Raw genomic sequence first — 20,919 nt, 5'->3', positions numbered from 1 at the left:
CCTACTCCTCTTGACTGTATTGTCCAGTATTAGGTTGACAGAGCTTAGCCACTGGTTTGACTCTGTGTGTGCCAGCATGTGGTGCATCAACCCATATATGATATGGTCATGGCCTATGCATACAGTACACTCACAATACACTTAGTATGATAAGCTTGCAGAGGTTAGCAAATGTGAAAAAAACCTTTGGGCAAACTGTCAGCAAGTAATGTCTGTATTGCACCCTGTAACTCCATATTGCTTGTTGAAGTGTAAAGATGTACTTAGTTTGGATTAAGAACCCCGCACTTGCCAACTGTGTGTGTGTGTGTGTGTGTGTGTGTGTGTGTGTGTGCATGTGCGTGTGTGTGCGTGTGTGCGTGTGTGTGTGCATGTGTGTGCGTGTGTGTGTGTGTGTGTGTGTGTGTGTGTGTCTGTCTCTCTCTGGGGAGAGAGCAACCTTTTTGGAGTCTACTCACACCCCTTAAAAGTGGTATACTCATCTTTGTCAAGTCTGATATGTCACCATCCTACAAATATACCTGTGGAAAGGTGAAATCCCAGTAATGCATATAGCGTGTCATGTAAATGCCTACAGCTGTAGTATCATAATGTAGTTAGGTAGGGATTTGAATCCTGTACTTGCCAACTGTGAGTGAGTGTGTCTCCCTGGGGAGGCGCAACCTTTTTGGAGACTACTCACACATCTTAAAAGTGGTGTACTCATCTTTGTCAAGTCTGATGATGTCACCATCCTACAAATATACTTGTGGAAAGGTGAAATCCAAGAAATGTGTATAGCGTGTTGTGTAAATGTGTATTGCTGTAATATCATAATGTAGTTAGGTAGGGGTTTGAATCCTGCACTTTCCAAGTATGTGTGTGTCTTCCAGGGAAGGAGCAATCTTTTTGGAGACTACTCACACCCCTTAAAAGTGGTATACTCATCTTTGTCAAGTCTAATGATGTCACCATCCTACAAATATACATAGGCACAGGTTTCATCATATGCACAGGGTGTGTTGTTGGTTTGCCAGAGGCCTACACTGAGCCATACATTTGACGTGTGTGTGAATGTGTGTGTGAGGGCCATGAGTACTATTATGGGCCAATGTTGATGTCATGTGTGCAGGTATGTGTTTGCCCTAGGTTTCTGGTTTATGTGTATGTGTGTCTGCATGCACACAGTTCCACCATGTGGCTGCCTTATATGGGGATTTGTGAGACAACTACAGACTGTACCTGGCAGGCTTTACAGATCACTGTCTCTGGCCATGGATACGGAACCTGTGCCTGGCAGGGGTGCTACAGATAGTATCAGATACTAATCCAGATTGGGTACTATCCGAAGAGGTTGACAAATGTTCACTGGATCCAGGTCCCTGCTGGGACTGGTCAGAGCCACATGCACGTGGTCTGCTAGGATGGTCTATGGACAGCCCCCCCAACATTGCTAGGGCTGTTACTGGCACTATGGGAGCGGCTGTGACTTGCTGGACATTCACAGTGACCTCCAGCTGGTGATGTTGCTGGCATACATCCACATTGATGTCTCAACCATCCCGCACTGTTCTGACACATGGACATGACATTGTGGAGGACATCCAATGTCTCACCCCAACATCTATCAATGACCTCAGTGTAGTTATGTATGGCACCTGCTAGGTCATGGATACTGTCATCTACAGAGGTGTTATGAGCCCTCTGTGCCCTTAGCCCCTGTCTGGTGTACTGCTCCATTCATGTCTGTGCCTCCATGACAGCCTGGAACATGCGTGTGGTAGAAAGAGGTGTGGCACATCTGCCAGGGGCATGATGACCAGCAGTGCTCTGATGAGAACCTCTGGGCATCTGCCTATGTGGTACTGTTCCAGACATCTGGCTATGGCTGCTGTGTCCTGATACATGTGCCATAGAGACCACACTGTCCTGGCCAGTGCCAACCGTACACTGTCCCTCAGCTAAGGGCAATGGTGATGATGGATGTACAGGCAGTATGACTATGTGCATGGATGGGGTGGAGACTTGTGTACTGTCAATTGGTGGCCCAACAACAGACCCTGACAAACCTGCCTGTGCCTCAACACACCTATCCTCATGATCACTGTCTGTCTCAGTGACATCAGGTTCCCTGCTGTACTAAACCAGCCCCACAATGCCACCTGTGAGAGGAAAACAGGAAACACACTTTAAGACCTGAAGATGACTTCAGACCACAGGCACACATGCACACATGCGCACATGCACACATGCGCACACGCGCACATGCGCACATGCACACACACAAAACTACACTCCTCCCGAAACCAGACACACACAACACCAGTAATCAGAGAACATACACAATAACAGGTGATGGTGGGGTACAGTATCACAAGCAAAACAGTCATATCACTCTTGTCAGCATGCAGGACATGTGTTGCTCAACAGCATGCAGTGCAAGTGTAGTCAGTCCTTGTTACTAACAGTATACATGGATTTGATGTATGTGTTTTGTTATTAGGTGATGCCCCCCCCGTGGAACACAATGCATACATGGACACAACATTGCTGTGCAGGTATTCATAACCCTGTGATGTACTGTGCACCATAACTCACAGGTGTACGTACCATTGTTGGATGTGTATCTGTGTGTCAGATCAGTATACAATGCTGATTATAGCCTCTGTGTCTATAGGCACATATACATTTCACCTTTCATAAAGAGAATATCAATTATACAAAGGATGTAAGGTATACAGTAATGTAATAAAATCGCACAGTCTTGGGATAAATGAATTGAAGGTGTTCACAACTCAGGTAGCTTTAGCAGGCCTTACTGGCTTCAACATTGCAAACTGAACAAACCACTCACAGTGTTTGACCACCACATGTCATATACCAACACTGTATGCTGTCTTGTTTGTCACACACTAAAATCTACATACAAATATCCACATACTAACCTTCACCAACATATATATCTCCCCCCTTTGCAAACAGTTGCAATATGTCCCCTGCTCTATGCACATATACAGATGTGAATATATATGACACATATATATTTCTCCGTATGTGTGTGGCATACACACACATGGTCCACACTGTTGTAAGTCTCTGGACCTCACAGCTGAACTGTTGGGCCTTGCTGCAACACAAACAGGTGTCACATATGAACACAGACTAACATTGGGGGGGGGGTATATATGGCAACAAATGCTAGATAAGCATACTAGACTGCTACAGCAGTTTCCAATGCTAAGCTACACTTTAATATGACTATCATGCATGTGTTGTTCTGTCACATCCATGTTTATATAATGTCAGCGCTAATCCCCCCAACATCCATTGGTCACACTACTGTACAGACACAGATAACATGGATCAGATCTTTGACATTTAATGCTGAGCTACACATTTTACAGGTATGTCCCACTGCCAACAGGTACACACAGTATTGTCCATAGCAGTAGTTAAGCAGAACATATGTGCATAAAGAAGTACTGCTGCCACATATGAATGTTTCACATTATGTAGACTATTCTTCAATAACATCTACTACATGCCAGTAAATACATATATGTCACATACCTTTCCTTTGTATAATTTGGTAATATTTCTTTTTCATTTTCTCTCTCTGTCTCTCTCTCTGTCTGTCTGTCTGTCTGTCTCTCTCTCTCTGTCAGTCTCTGCAGTAGAGTGATTGAGTTTGTTGGCAGAGATTACAGCCTGCTTTTGTAGGAATTTGCACATGAGCATGTGATGGCCTCTGCACCAATTAGTGCCCACCATTTGCTAATTGCATGCAGCCTGCTGTGTAGTAATTGCAGTAATCACTGTCATAGCAACCCAGTACTATAAATTGCTGACTCATGTAAGTGTGGCCCTTTCAGCTTTCCAAGATGGAGATCATCCTTGTTTGGTGTGGACATCATTGTTTAAGACAGAAGGTTGGTATAGTTCTTATATCAGAAGCCAGGGGTGTAGCCAGAGATTTACATTTTGTACTCAGACCTAATGTTGCTGCTTCCAGTACCCACTTGTCAGTGTAGAAATGTACTCACCCCACAAAATGCTACCCCAAGATACATGGAAAGATGTACTTTCTTTTCAACTGTTACAATTAACTGCCATAAAAGCTAGTTATAGAGATGTATTCCTTTGGCACAAGAATTGCTTGTGAACTGCTATGCTATGAATATTCATTTACTCAGTTCTAAACAGGTTGTGCTTTTTTAGTGTTGACATTAGCACGAGCTGCTCAGGAAAACTGGACACATTTCAGTACAGTGAGTATGCTTACCTAAATCCTTGGTAGACCCTGCACACACAGGTATATTCTACATTTGGGTAGGGTTGCAGAAGTACAGAGAGCATAAGTAGTATTGTGTGGAGTTTTATTTTGTTCCTGAGCAGAACAAGGGCCCCTCACATACAGAGTGACTAAGGCACTTTTAAGCAGTTGTGAGTGGGTTTGCGCATTGCTGTGCAATGCTTAGCCAAGCACAACCAAGTGCAAACCCGCGCAAACCCGCTCATTACTGCTTAATAGTGCTTACTTCCACTCACCCCTGCACTCATTTCTTTGAAAGAAAAGAAAAATGGTGAGATAGGAAAGTGGTGAAAAAGGGGCACAGAGAGGGAAAGACAGTATGGAAAATAGCTTGGTATGTGCAAGACAGGTGTAGGGAAGGTCCGTAGCTGCCCATTTCTTCAACAGCAACAGTTGTGCATATGCAATAAATTTGGAGGTAGATATGAACCCTTCAACACCTGAGATGAGGACAACAAAGTATGTTGTAATGCCAGTTAAATATCATTTCATGTGTCCAGTGGACATGTGTGCAAAATGGGCAGCTATGTAATTTTTTTGGGAGAGGATTGCCCTTTTTTTTCAGGTGAGAGTGGAATGTGGGGTAGGGGAAGTAGGTATATTTGGTGAGGTAGGTTGGGGAGGTAAACAGACAAGACAAACAAGGTGCATACAGGGGCGGTATATGACACATGTGGTGGGTGAACACCTTTGATGGGGAAGGATGTTTGGAAATCGCAAGCCCATGAGCCCCCAGATGGAAACAGTGGGATTGAGGTCCCTACCCATGGGCAGTCACCACTACACCTTCACGACCCAGAGGATGGCTGTGCTGGGGGCTGTGTAGGAGGGGCAGGCTGACCCAGGAGTTGCGTTACTCGGGCCTCAAGCTGGCATAGAGGTTCTGCAACAGAACGTTCAATCTCTCTATGCACCATAGCCCGGACTGTGCAAAGGGTGATAGGTGCCCATCTGCCCTTGCTTGCATGGGGGGACCGAGCCCCATCCCCTGCAGTGCTTCCACCCGAAGGTGGTACAGGGCCAATGGAGGAGGAGGTCCCAGGCTGGGCACCAGATCTGCTGTTGCCAGGTGCCATGGCCAACTGAGGTGGGGCAGGTGGGTCCGTTGGGACCGGCCTTCCCATACGAACTATGTTTTGGAGAGTTTAATAAAGATATGGGTTAGTAACAGTCAACAGCATGCAGAAGTATTCCCATTAAACCAACACACCAGATTTTCAACAGTTGAAAAGCAAGCATAACGCATGCATATATAGAACAATAGTGGACATTACAACAGCATGCAGGTTGAATTGACGGCAACAGGCCACCAGTATTGTGGAATTACATGCATATAAATAAATACAAATAGTTATAAATCAATAGGACATATGTCCAAACAAATGTTTTGAGATTAGACATACCAATTGAGGTGTGGAATTGCATTTTTTATGCACATACAGTAGGGTGGGAAAAGATAGCTCAATTAACTTATTTATCCTTCTAGTTTTCACTACATTCCTATTAACTGCAGTTATATGTCCCTTACATGTATTATTACACTACCCAATGTCCTTATATTGTGCAATTGGATTTTGGTAGATCATTATATACATGAGCTGTATCTTACATACAAACTGTCCAAGATGCAGATGTTACTGCAACATATTTTGAGAGTTGCTCACACACACTACTGCTAAGATGGTACACTGACAGATCTACTTTCATATAATTATCTAGATATGTTCAGGTGAAAGTATCAGTTATATGTTAACAGCTCCCCAGCACACTGACATTTCTGGGGAACACAATACCAAGCTACTCATGTGCCAGATTAACCTGTACATGCTGGCCATGAACCAACAGTTGAGGGCTGAACATATGCATACAAGCTACTGGCACTCCCTTCATCCACGTTATATGGGCCTACCCAAGTGTGGGTTGACACTGCTTAATACAACACTACTATTTGTAGAATGCAACAGTACAACTACATATCAAAGAAAATGACACAGATGCACTCCATGAATCATACATTTATTAAAGGATTATTACACCTTTATTTATTGGGTTAAAAGACTTTTTGAAGGCTCTCTCATTTATTTTATATAACAGTACAAGCAGAATAATTACTAACCTGCCTCATGACGCAGCCTTTGCAGCCTATCTTCATGGGCTTGCAGGTTCATAGCCCGGTCACCTGCAGCTGTGAAATAAATGCAGTGATATTGAAACATACCTATCCATAGTATAGACAAGCATAGCAATTCTTAACTACTTAATACAATGGCTACTTACTCAGTACTGGGGCATTAGGCATCGTATGAGATTCCTGGATCCACTGGTCCAGTTCATCTTCCCTACGTCGCTTCAGGTCAGAATAATGGTGCCTGACCTGCTCACCAGTCTGAGGAACACCAGTGGCACTGGTGAGATCATGGGCAAGACTGTTCCAGGCCTCTGTTTTATATTGGGTACCCTGGAACTGGCCCTGCAGGAGTCTTTCCTCATGTTTGTGGACGAGGAGCCAAACCATAATTTTGGACTCCTGGATGCCCCAGCGTTGCACTCTAAATCGAGTGCCTTCACCAACACGAGCCATGCTGACTGCAGAAGGAAGCTACAGCCAGTTATAGCAAGTATTGCCCCCTGTGGAGCTTAAATATGCCTCATTTCCCGCACTTATTTGTGATTGGGCAGTTTTGGAAAAACTCAGCTGTAGGCATGTCTGCTTAGCTGATGCTGGCAATGTTTAAAATTCCTTTGATAGATATGTGTCTGTTGAAACTGCATGTTTGTAAAATGCTGTCATGGCTTAGTGGTTAAGTACTGTGACTATAGTGCACAGTATCCTGAGTTCGAGCCCTGTCACTGCTTTTTATTTTCCTGCTGGGCAGACCTGACTGGTTAAGGTACAGTAAAGCAGGTGTGAGCATGTTTACCTGACTTTGCTCAACTTTGCCTGACATTGCCCATCGTTGTGCTGGTTAGCGCGGTGTGCAGCTACGTGCAAATACATTGCAGTTGCGCTGGTTAGTGCGGTGCGCAGCTACACGCAATTGTATTTAAATATGCTCAATAATGGTAAAATATGTTTAGCAGTGCTTTATATTGCTTAAAATCGGGTACTCATGCCTCAGAATGCATAACCATTTCACCTTCATATATATATATAACTCGTTCACTGCTACATTTAACATTTCAATGCTTTTTACAAAACTTATACATAAAAAATGTCAGGCAATATTTTTGTATACAGATTTCCCACAGAAAATGGAATGTGCAGTAATGGGACTCGAACCGGGAATGCCTCCTCTTTGTGCAAAGGCTCTAACCGCTACACTATTGCTATGTTGCTTAATTTGCATATATTTTTCTTATTATCCTCTTCTGGTGTCTAAGCTGCTAACTGTAGCTAAGCAATGAGCAAACCCTTGCAATCCCGCGCAACTATGGGCAGCTATATTGGAAGAAAAAAAAATTATTTTCATTTTTAATTTTGTAAGTTAACATATGGGGGAGTGTAGTGTTACATTGTACACATGTGAGCGGACTCGCTCATGTAACTGGAAATTGCGGCATTTCTTCATTGCAGGGGCGTGGATTTTTGGACTGCTCGGCAGTCCAACACACCCCCTACACTCGTCCACACTCCGTGTAAGCTTTAGAGTTGAGGCAGCATGCCGTCATTAATATGCATGGCACACTGCCATCATACACTTATACTGGCGCTTCCGTGTAAGACTAATCTAGTCTTACACGGAAGATTAGTAAATCTGGGGATAGTTATTCAACCATCTGATAAAGGTGGTCCTGTAGTTGTATTGGATGCCATATATTATACAACTGAAATGATAAGAATGTTATCAGATGATAATGTGTATAGAATTATAACACAACAAACTATTTTAAATATGCAGGCTAGCATTAATTCACTTCTGCAGGAAAGCTTAAGTTTAGGCTATCTATCTAAAGCAATGTATGATTATTTTTTAGTGGAAAATCCAATTGTACCACTTATCCAAGGTCTCCCTAAGATTCATAAAGTACCCCTTAAACCCAAATTTAGACCGATTGTAGCAGGGGCTGGGTGGTTAATGGAGCCTATCTCAATTTTCTTGGATAAGGAGCTCCGTAAAGTAACTGAAGGTTATGAAGTTATCCTAAAGGATACTGAGAATTTTCTCATTGATTTACATGAATATATGAAAAGTGAAGTAGGTAACATGTTTGACCTATTAATTATGTTAGATGTAATCTCCCTGTTCACCTGCATACCGAACAGGGACGGTTTTTAAATGATTAAATCTTGTTTAATGAGGAGTGGTATGTATGATGAGAACAAGGCTTTTTATGTATGCTTTTGGAAGTTGTATTAGGGCACAACATTTTTCTTTTTGGTGATAAATATTATTGGCAAACTTCTGGAGTATCCATGGGCACCAGTTGCACCAATATATACGCCAATATAGTCATGATGGAATGGGAAGAGAAGCATGTAAGGGTTAATGATACATCAGAAGTGAGATTCTTTTTAAGATTTGTGGACGACCTCTTTATTTGTTGGAAAGGGGACTGTGACTCTTTGCATGATTTTGTGAGTTATCTCAATAGTACTAACGCTTTCCTTCAGTTTACATACTATAGTTCATCTACACATATTGATTTCTTGGATGTATCCATCACAAGAAATGGTACACAGTTCCATACTTGTATACACCAGAAAGAATGATATCTCCCCTCTTTCGTGGAGCACAGTAGCATGCATCCACAGCATGTGTTCACCAATATAGTGGAAGGACAAGCTCTTAGGGTATCTCGACTATCTTCACAGCATACAAACTTTATATCAGGACTTGATTCTTTAAAGGAAGCATTTGTTAACAGAGGGTATCCTAATAAGGTTGTAGCATGAACCTGCTCCAATGTCTTGAATGAGAGAGAGGGGAGCCTTATTTTTCAAATGAGCGTAGCAAAATTATACGAACATTAAGGGAAAGATTTGAGATTCCAGTTCTCTTATCCTATGCATTGGATATACATAAGATCCATTACATTGTTAATAGGAACTGGCATATTTTGATGACAGATGAGGAGATCACAAAGGATAGTGGGAAAGACACCTAGATTTGTATATAAGAATAGGTCCACATTGAAGCAGAAGCTATGTTATCCAAAGTTACAAACTTTTCCTAATGAGTTTATGTCAGGCACCTCCAAATGTGGGAAATGTAATTATTGTACCTTTGTAGACGAATCTAGATATTTTAGACATCCAGACGCTCGATATCTTTGGGAAATTAAATGTAAGATGGATTGTAATACCAGCAATTTAGTATATATAGCCCATTTTTCCAAATGTTTTAAATTCTACATTGGTAAAACTAATCGTAGGCTTAGAGAAAGAATAAGGGACCATGATTATTGTGTCCAAAGAAAACAGGACCACAGTGCAATTGTTAAACATATACTGTTGGAAGAGATAGATCACATATTCCGGTTTCAGGTACTCAAAGTAATTCAGGAGAACCTTAGGATGGGTGATATTGTTAATAAGACTGAGACACAGGAGCTACGTTGGATCCTGCACTTAGGAGCCCACCGTGGCTCACGTTTGAATGACATGGTATCTCTCAAGCCTATTTTAAAGAATAGGAGACTTAAGCACTAATATGCTAGGTTATTTCATCTATTCATTTTGTTATGTTATATAATTACTATGTGGAAAGCAGTAATATTCCCATGGTGTGTTTTTAGATTTTTATGATGCATCTTTTATTGTATGTATAACCTTAAATAAGTTGAACTTATTTTTCAATTAAATAAAGGAGGGAAATCTAAGGTTTACTACTGGATGTTTTTATATACATATACATGTAGTACTTACTGTTGTTTTTTATGCGTCTGATGAAGTAATGTTATTACAAAAGTTCTTGCTTTCAACCCCAACTCCTTTTTCCTCAACCAAAATCTTATTTTTTTCAAAAGTTTTGACAAAATCCATTTCCCATTATAATTTATCTCATTAATTCTTTCATTCCATATAATCCATATTATACAAAACAACTTTTCATCCAACCTATGTCATTTTATTTCACATGTTCATAATCAGATAATCAATAATCATAATCAGAACTATTGTGTATTTCATGAAAATGTTTTGCAACAGGACTGTTCAAATTAATATTTTTAAGAAGCCTGTTTCCACTCTTCGAAGAGGTCAGACTCCTCTTCTGAAAATTGTGTAGCAGGTAGTTTATCAATACGCAGCCCTCTTGGAGTAATGTTCAAACTTACATATTTCTCCAGGAGGCGCGTATCCAGGAACAGTGCTATTTCTTTAGCCATGAGCCTCTCCAGCTGAACAAACCGCCCGTCTCCATCTCGATTTGTACCCACATTCCAGGGATCCATTGTAGTAAACTTTCTTTCACGTTCATTCATAATGTCAGAAAAAAGCAATGTTCCTGACAAATTGCTCTGTTCAGAGCCTCCATTTACTTGCGAAATAACTATAGTGGTATAGAAGTGCTGGCTAAATAATCCAATTCAAAAAACACCTCACAGCAAAATATCAAGAAAAAACACAAATCGCCAGCACTTCACCAGTATTTCTCCTTTTGCTTCATCATTTGGTACTTTTCCTTGCGGTTCTTGTAGTATTTGTGACAAGGTTAAGAATCTGAATGTTATTAATGATATAATTTTTGTTCCTAAATATTATTTCAATTTTAGATCCACAGGGGTGGTTTATATATTGGGTTGTTCATGTAATAATATGTGGTACATAGGACAGACCAAACGTATGGTCAGAATTCGTATTTTGGAGCATTTAAGAGACATTAAAAATATTAATGTGAACAGTCCTGTTGCAAAACATTTTCATGAAATACACAATAGTTCTTATAGTAGTTTAATATTTTGCATACTGTGAAAGCCATTCCTTAAAAGAGGGGATAACATTGTAGTTAAATTATTGGAGTTAGAAACTAGAATGAATTTTAAGTTTCATACTCTAAAGCCTAATGGTATGAATCAGGAATTAGGCAATTAATTATTTATTACATTTTATGTGGAGAATATTTATTCATTATAAATTTAAGGTCACTTTAAATTTTTAAAGTTGTTATTTAAATATTTGATTGTTTAATACATTAATTGGATATGGAGTGAGTATATAAGCATTATGCTCACATTCAATTAAATGTGATCCTTGAAGGCGAATTGCCGAGGTACCAGATCGCTGAAAATAAAGGAGAAATACTGGTGAAGTGCTGGCGGTTTGTGTTTTTTCATGTTAATACTTTTAACCAAAAGTTAGGCACTGCCTGGGGTTTTCCAGTTAGAGACTTTTCTTAACTTTGCTTCAGTCTGTCTGGCTGTTTCATCCCATTTCATATCCTGTACCTTTAAACTTCTTATTCTTTCTTTTACTTATTTATCCATTTAGCATCTTTGTTGTGTTTCATAGGATCTTCATAGATACTTCTCCAAAAAGCATCTATTTCTTCTTTTTTGGCGGTCTTTCAATTTCTTTTACCTTGTTTCCCAATTTTTTCTATAAAACTTTTCTGAGTCATCACTAAATTGCCTATTTTTTACTTTTCCTTTATACTTATCTGTGTATTTTCTAAGTTTTTCCACCTGTGCTAAAATTTTTAATTTGTTATTTGCAGTAGTGCATGATAGATCCTGGTCTGTTCTAATACTGCACACTGTTTTTATCACATCTATCTTTCTTAGTATTTTTGTTGATCTATTCTGTCTTCTATAGTCTAACAGTGACACTTCTTGTCTTAATTGCTTTATATTTTTCTCTGTTTGATACTTCCGTGATGGATTTTCAATTTCTCCCCTTCCTTTGCCTCACTACCCTATGTTCTTGTGGTAGAACTTCAGTTATTAATTTAGCTGCATAGTAACATATCCTGTTTATTTCTATTATATCTCATGGATCTCTAGGGGCAGTCCTAGTTACTATGTTCATTTGTTTTATTAGACATCTGACTTTTGGGGTCTTATTGACCTTCTGCAGTCTATTTCTTTCATTGATTTTAATATATCAATCTATGTCCATTAAATCAAGCAACTCTTTCCTTAGTTCATTTTCTTCTAGACTGAGGGCACATACTTTGTTTTCCATTTCCTGAGGGCATTCTGTAGAAAGTTCTATAGCATCTTCTTGTGGCACCTTCTCTTCAATTTCATCCTGTGCCATCCATTGCTCTGTCATATGGGAACTCACTGGCCTATCACTCCTCAGCATTGACTGCATCAGAGTTTCCACAGTCTCCTGTTCCTTCTTTTTCTGTCTAGCTTTAAGTGAACATTTATACCGGTTTCCTGTGGAAGGCTCCAAAATATCTTGACATGGCACCTAACCAATTGCTTCCTGTTCCACTGGTTTCCTCTTAATTTGAATAGCCATTGCTCTACCCTGTTGTGGTGCTTTCTGCATTAGACATTCTACACTGAATCTTTCACTTTGCAGGTCTCCATAACCTCAATTTCTATTTCTTTAACTTCTCCATTACTGATTTCCTTTTCTACTTTTTCTTTTTGTCTCCTTATTTTTCGTATTGTAAAGTTTTCCATATCTGGATTCCTTTGCCTGTATTTCACTTCCAATATCTTTGATGCTACTCTTTTTGTATTGGTTAGTTTTTCTTTCTGTATGGAAGCTTAAATGTTCTCCAAAATATACAGATGCAACATATTTTAAGGATCATATCCTTCCATTGTGTCTCCCTCAGTTGTTCAATTCCAAACTTTATTCCTTAAATTTCTATTTCTTCTTTGTTAAACTTGATGACTCCTGTTTCTCCAGAACAATCCAGCCCTTTACTCTTTTCCTTATTAATACATAACCTTAGCACCTTCAAGTCTTTGTTGAGTTTTCTATGGTTATACTCATCTATTATTTATGTTTATCTACTAATACTAAGTTGTCTGCATATGTACACATCACTGGAATCTGAAATCCCTCTGGTGTTTGGAATTTAGCTTTCTCCAGAGTCAAGTTTATCTTAGTAGCCACTGCATACATAACTCATGCAAATAGAGTGCTACTTGCTGGACATCCTTGTTTAACATCACTCTTTATTTCCATTATCTCACTTAACCATCCACTAATCACTAATCTCACTTTATTTTCACTGCACACAGATTTCAAAATGTTGATTATTTTATTCCCATAATGCTTCATGTTGGATTTTATCAAATGCTTTACTCACATCCCCCACCAGTATTTTTAATTCTGTTCCCCAGTTTATTATGTCATCTACCAACTCTCTTATTAACATCAAAAGTTCTTGACTTCCTTTCTCTTTTATTCCAAAGGCTGTGTCAGTTAACTTATTAGCTTTGCCTACTATTCTTTTTTCTACTATTTTCATAAAAATCTTATAATCTACATAATTTAATACAATGGTCTCCAGTTTTTATATCTGTTCTTTCTCCTGATTTCCATATAAATTTCATTATACCTATGCATACAGTTTCATCCTTTACACCTTTCTCAAACCATTCATTCAATGCCTTTAAAATACTCTTTTGCCATTCTTGCATATCTTTATAAATTAAGTACTCAAGTCCATCTAAACCTGTAGCTGCTTCTCCGTTTACTGATTTCACACATTTTTAAATTTTGTCATTGTGATTTTGTCTTCCATTCTTTTGTCATCTTCAGTTAATTTTTTTCAACTTCCTTTTGTTTTTTCTTATAGTGTTACATGTACAAAAAGTATCCAAAATATGTTTCTTAATTATCTGCATAATTTATTTTTGTGTATTCACTATATGTCCTTTTTCATTAATTAACTCTTTTATTATTCTTACTTTTTCCTTAACCATTTTATTTAGGTAAGCTGTTACTTCTGTTTTCTTCCTTGTAAGAAATATATTTGTTTGAATAACATTTTTGATTTTTACTTGATTCACTTCTTATGACATTCTTTCCTTTTCTATAAACTCTTCTCTATTATCTCAAGTGGCGTTCGAAAGATATGCATAGAATGGGCTTGCTTTCATTGAAGGTTGAGCATCGAGCTGGCATCTTGGCACCTGTAAAAATCTACTGCCAATCATTAGCGGACTGGAGTTCCGCTGTGGTGACCCCTAACTGGGAAAAGCTAAAAGAAGAACGTCTCTATTATCTATTATATTTTTAAAACCTGATTGCTAGTTATTTACCACTATCTTGTAATATTTTTTGTCTTCTGCCATGCTAGTACTTATTTTCTATATTTTCCTTTTAAGCTAATCCACCAACTTGTCTAGTCTTATAAAATTCTCTCATATTTGAATGATCCAGCCATAGCTGATGTATTATATCCCTTACAAACTCATTTAGTTCTGATTCATTAATCCTTTTTATTCCTCTACTTATTTTTATGTAACATATTTTTTCTTGAATCTCTATCCATATAGCTAATTGATCTGAAAATCCTGTAATTTTAAACCCTTGATGTAGTATATTTAAACTCTCTGATACTATAAAGTAATCAATTTCAGTTCTTATTTTACTTCTTTTCAGTGCTTATTTTCCCATAAATACATTTTACTGTTTTTGATCATGTTTAAAATAAACTTTAACATCCGCCCCTTCTTTCCACTTATGTCTTAAATCACAATTAACGTCTCTCGTTACTACTACTTGCATATTCAAACTCATATAATCAAGTATTTTCCTAAATATTATTTCAGTTTTGTTTTTGTAATATGTATGCATAAAGTGATGTTTGCCGATGACATTGTGATCTGTAGTGAGAGTAGGGAACAGGTGGAGGAGACCCTGGAGAGGTGGAGATATGCTCTACAGAGAAGAGGAATGAAGGTCAGCAGGACTAAGATAGAATATATGTGTGTGAATGAGAGGGAGGATAGAGGAAGGGTTGAGTGCTTTCATCATGTATAATGACTTCATCAGAGCTTTTTCATCCCCTTGATGGGGATTTTTCTTTTTACTGGAGGACAATAACCTCCTTTTAGGATATTTTAAAGCAAAGTGCCTAGATGATCTGTGGATATTTCTGTTACTGGGTGACACTTTAGAGCCTTTCGAAGGTTGGACTGGTGTGTTTTACTGTCAGTCAGTAGTATGTATTTAACTATTTTATTGTCAGGGATTTGTAGTTTTTATGTGATTTAGGCAGCATTGAAGGATAGAAAGGGCAGACTGCATTCTAACTTAGGGAACAGGGCATTTTAGGCAAGGGCTTTAGTTGTGAATGGACTTTATTAATAACTTTGTCAGTACTGATTGAGAAGGCTATGGCTTGGTGAAGGGTCAGAGTTAAGCACTTGTATCCTTTCTCATAAGGAATTATATTGTTTTAATTATCTGTGATGGTAATGACTAGTAGGTAAGGATCTTTGTGCTGAAGCTGAGCTTGTAGGATGTTGGGACATTTGTATGTACGGAGCAGTAAAGCATCCCCTGTATAAGGTCAGATCCAGTTGAGGGAGGCCATTAGTGAGATCGTTAATCAAAGAAGAAAACAGTAATGGTCCAAAGACGGAGTCTTGGGGAACTCCTATATTAAGAGTTCCATGAGAAGGCAAGTATTTGCTTGGATATACTTGAAATGTTCTGTTGTCAAGGTAGCTTTGGAACCATTTAATGGTATCTTGACCAACATTTGATTTCACTAATTTACTCAGATGCATTTTGTAATTTATAGTTATAAAGGCCCTAGTCATGTCTCTAACTATCCTAGCAGTATCAAAACCATCGTTGATTTTACTGTAGATTGAGTCAGTTGCTCGTAGAGGTGCTATAATTGTACTAAAGTTGATTCTGAAGTCATGCTGCCTATCTGAAAGAAGCACATAGCTGTTAATATGCTTAAGTCATTGCATAGGTTGGTAGTTATTATGGGCTTCGGGTGGTGTCTCCTTGGGGAGAGAGAAAATGATAAGATGCTTTAAGGCAGACTGTACCTTTTTAGTAGTTAGTTGTCGATACATCCTAGGGGCTAGGCCATTTTGTCTGATTTTCTAAGGAAAGTAGAGTGATGTGAAGTGTATTCTGAGGAGCTGAGTTTCAAGTTTAGTAGAACTGCTTTAGTTTACTTCACAGGTGTCTTCAGAGAAATGGAATGTGATTGAGTATTCAGCTCAGGGGTACAGTTAGCATTGTTAGTTACTTTGAAAAAATGAGAGGTTAGGGTTAGAGGTAGAAAAAATTGTTGTCTATGGCTTAAATGGATGCGATGATGAAGTTTTTATATTCCTCTGTGTAAAAGTCTACTGCCAATTATGAGTGGACAGGTTATCCACTGTGGCGACCCCTAACCGGGAAATAGCCGAAAGAAGAAGAAGAAGATCCATTGTTAGTATAGACAAAAGTATTAATAACTTGTCTTGTCAGTTGCTTTATTTACTTCCAGAAGCTGTTTTTGATGTTTTATGATAGACATTTATTTTTCCTTTAATAAAGTCCTTTAGTTGAGTTAGTCCTCATTGTTGTCTGCTTTCTTAGGGGAGGGTTACTGTCATGCATGGGGATATTAGTAAGGTTTCTTTCCAGCTTGCTCCAAGTCACTCAAACCCACATGTACAGCAAGTGCAAAGGCTCTATAGTCCAAAGCAATGTCAAAACAAATCAGAGCCAGCATAAAGTGTGATTTAGCATAGTTTAATGCATAAAAAATATAACAAAGTGGGTGAAGGGACAAAAATATATATCCCAACCCCCAAACTAAACCAGTTTTGGCTTAATAGTCTTCTTCAGTGGAAGACAAATAAAGTACAAACTTTAGGATAAAAAATCCTTCTTATATAGCCAAAGGCAGGTGCCAACAAACATTCCTATTGGTTAATTTATAGATATTCATTTAAACCAGGAGGGAAACCCCCCCCCCTAGTTTAATTATCCATTTTTTCTCCTTAATATTCAAAATATTGTGCCAACCAACTTTATCCCTGCAATTTCCTCTAATATGATCAATAACAGTAAATCTAAATACTGAAGTGTTATGTTTGCAAGTATGTTTATAAAGGGCATTGGATTGCTTTTCATGTCTTATATCACTCATATGCCCCCCGATTCTAAATTTGAGAGGCCTGGAGGTTTGGCCCACATAAAATGCAAAGTACGTATAATTGGCCAGATAAATTGCCCAACTTGTACTGCAATTGGCTGAAAAATAAATATTATACACCATAGATGTGTTCTTACTGCTGAATTCTTTGGTTTTATTTACCTTATGGCAGTGTGAACAATGATGACAAAGGATGCATCCCACCAATATATCTCCTGTCAATGTTCTTTGGGTTGAAGTGTTACTCCTATAATCTGACCTTTTATAGTGACTGAAAAGGGAGCCCAAAGTATGGCCCCTACGGAAGGAGAAGGAACATCTGTCCCCAAATAGTCACACAGTCTGTTTTCTGCCAACGTAATGTTCCAATGTCTATGGATAATCTGCATTAATGATTTAGTATTCCTACCAAAGGTAGTAACAAATCTTAGTTGGGACTTGGTGTCTGATAATTGTGCCTGGTACTCCAATAACTTAGTCCTGTCTTGATTGGAAGCAAATTGGAAAACCCTACTGATGTCACCTGCTTTGTATTCCCTATCCTTAAATCTATGAATTGAGTCTTGTTTATAATGGTCAAATGAGGAGGAGTTGGAACAAATCATTTTCACCCTCAAAAACTGACATTTAGGGATATTTATGATGATATGTTGTGGGTGGAAGCTGGTGGCATGCAGTAGAGAGTTATACTGGGGGAATTTCCTATATATCTGGGTATCAAAAGTGTTATCTGGATTCCTACTAACCAGGACATCCAAAAGGGTAATCTCAGTCCTGCTGGAGTTAACTTTAAACTCTATACCTCAGTTATTCTCATTAAGATAATCAACAAACTCCTGCAAAAAGATCTCATCTGATCTCCACACCAACCGACAATTATCAAGGTAACGCCTCCAGATATCAATCTCATTAATATACAGATTATAACAGGGATCATAAATCCACTCCTCCTCCAAATACGCCATAAACAGATCGGCATAGATAGGGGCAAAGGAAGCCCCCATGGCTGTTCCCTCTACTTACCAAAAGCATTGATCTTGGAAGTAGAACACGTTTTTTGTTAATATGTGTTCAGCCAGGCAAACAAGAAAGGTATTAAAACCTGGTTCATATGATTTAGATCTCTCCAGCCAATATTGGAGGGCTATCAAACCTGCCCAATGTGGGATATTGGTATACAAAGAGGTGACATCCAGAGAGGCCTAATTTTCACTTAGGCTGAATATTCAAATAGATTTCTGAAAAGAAGGTAGGAGAACTGGAGAGGGACTTTATGTTAGCCTATATATCATGAAGGTTGGGAGAGAGAACTGACGAGAGAGCGTGATTTAAGGTGAGAAAATGAGGAGTGAGTCTTTGCTTCTCCAGTGAGATAAGGAAAGTATGAATGTGTTAACTAGAAAAGTGTATGGTGCTAGAATTAGTCTGGGAAGGCATTTCTTGGACATGGCATAAGGAAAGTGAGATTATGAGATGATTTCTATGATCACTTGTTGGTTTGTACAGGGGGAGCAGTTTAAAAACTTTAACATTGTGGATATGGGGCTCAGTAGGAATGAGGGTAGTGCAGTGAGTAGCTACACTTATTTTACAAAATAAAGGTTGCATGAAATATCAGATAGATTAACCTTGAGGATTATAAGGGGCATAACATGTTTGAACACCATTACAGCTAAAATTTTCTGACCAAGAAGAAACAACGTCTAACTTTTAAAACCTGTACAATAGACATCCGATGACAATAATCTCTATAACAGTTCATTAAGGCAAGCAAAGAGTGCAGTGAATAATCACTTCTCAGTGTTTACTTCACCTGTTCAATGTAGAACAGTTTAAGAAAAGATAACATTATTTACACACACTCTAGGGATCTAAACCTCACCACAACAATAAATAGGACGTGCTGGAGGGATAGATTCCTGTCCCAGAGACTTCCCATGCTTTGGAACAAGATCCCAATCTACATTAGGCAGAGCTCCTTGCTAACACTCTTCAAAAGAAACCTTGATGAGTGGATGGGAAACAGAAAGTTTACCTCGGGGATCACTTCAGTGGCTCTGCTGGACAGAGGCACAGGGAACTAATCTAAGGGAGCAGCGAAAGCCAACACATTCTGGCTAGGCTTATAAATGCCTTTGGGCAGATAGCCTAGTACCCACCTATGAACCTATAAACAAAGGCATTGGAGATCTCCAAACCCTGGACCCCACACAGTTCGGGTTTGTAAAAGGCAGATCATGTTTCCTAAACCTGATAGACTTCTTTGAAGTAGTCACCAAAGCCATAGATGAGGATAAGGTGGTTCACACAGTCTATCTAGATCTCACCAAGGTGTTCAACACCATCCCCCACTCTGGAATTATAGATAAACTCACTAAACTAGGTATAAATCCCTATGTCACAAGATGGGTTGCCAACTGGCTTACTGGTAGAATCCACACTGTGAAAGTAGCAGGCTCCAAATCAGACTTCAGACCAGTGACAAGTGGAGTACCACAGGGTTCAGTCCTGGGTCCTCTCCTGTTTGGTATCTACTTCTGTGAAATACAGGCTAACACAGAAGGTCTTTGGCTAACTAAATTCACAGATGACTGCAAACTAGGAGTCAATCGAAAATTCTAACGATGTGGACATCCTACAAAAAGGCCTCACTGAGACAGATGTCTGGTGTCAAAGCCATGGTCTCAAGCTCAATGCCAAAAAGTGCATTGTCATCCCCTTTGGTAAAAACTCTGTACCCATGAACTACCACATAGGCTGTAATCTACTTAACACTGAAAGTGTGATAAGAGACCTTGGGACACAGGTGGACAGTAGTCTTTCCTTTGAAAAATCACATCGCCACAGTGGTCAGGAAATCCTTCTACATGGCACACCTCATCACAAAAGGTTTCTCATCCAGAAAAAAAGAGGTCATTGTTCACCTTTACTCATCACTCATTAGACCCATTATAGAGTACAACACCCCTTTTGGTATGTATCTCACAAGACATCTACAACAACTGGAAAGGTTGCAAAAATACCTCACAAAGAGGATTACTGGCCTCAAACAAATGCCTTACGCAGACCAACTCAAAAAACTCCAGCTTTACTCCGTTGCATATCGCCTACTCAGAGGCGATCTCTGCCTAACATACAAAGCTATGTCAAACCTAGAGCTGTTGGACATGCTCCACTTAAAGAAATCCCAATCCCTCTGAGCTACATGCTCTAGGGACATAAACCTTGTCACCACAATAAACAGAACATGCTGGAGGGATAGATTCCTGCCCCAGAGACTTCCCATACTCTGGAAAAGACTACCTATCTATGTCAAACAGAGCTCCTCATTAGCACTCTTCAAGAAAAATCTTGATGATTGGATGGCTAATAGGAAATTCACCCCGGGGATCACTTCTGTGGTTCTGCTCGACAGGTGCACAGGAAAATAATTTTCTTGGGTGGCGAAAGCCAGGGTACCTTTTTGGCAAGGCTTGTTTAGGCCCTAGGGCCAATAGCCTAGTACCTACCTATGAACCTATTTAACTGAGACTAAATAACAGCATTACAGCTAAGTATGTATACCTTTACAGCTGGAAAATGTATTATTATTCCTAGTTGTCCAGT

The sequence above is a fragment of the Protopterus annectens genome, chromosome 6.part0 (genome assembly GCF_019279795.1).
Source record: "Protopterus annectens isolate FY-2018-M chromosome 6.part0, PAN1.0, whole genome shotgun sequence".
In the NCBI taxonomy this organism is placed as follows: Eukaryota; Metazoa; Chordata; order Ceratodontiformes; family Protopteridae; genus Protopterus; species Protopterus annectens.
The sequence above is the reverse complement of the archived record's forward strand: the minus strand, read 5'-3'. Positions refer to the sequence as shown.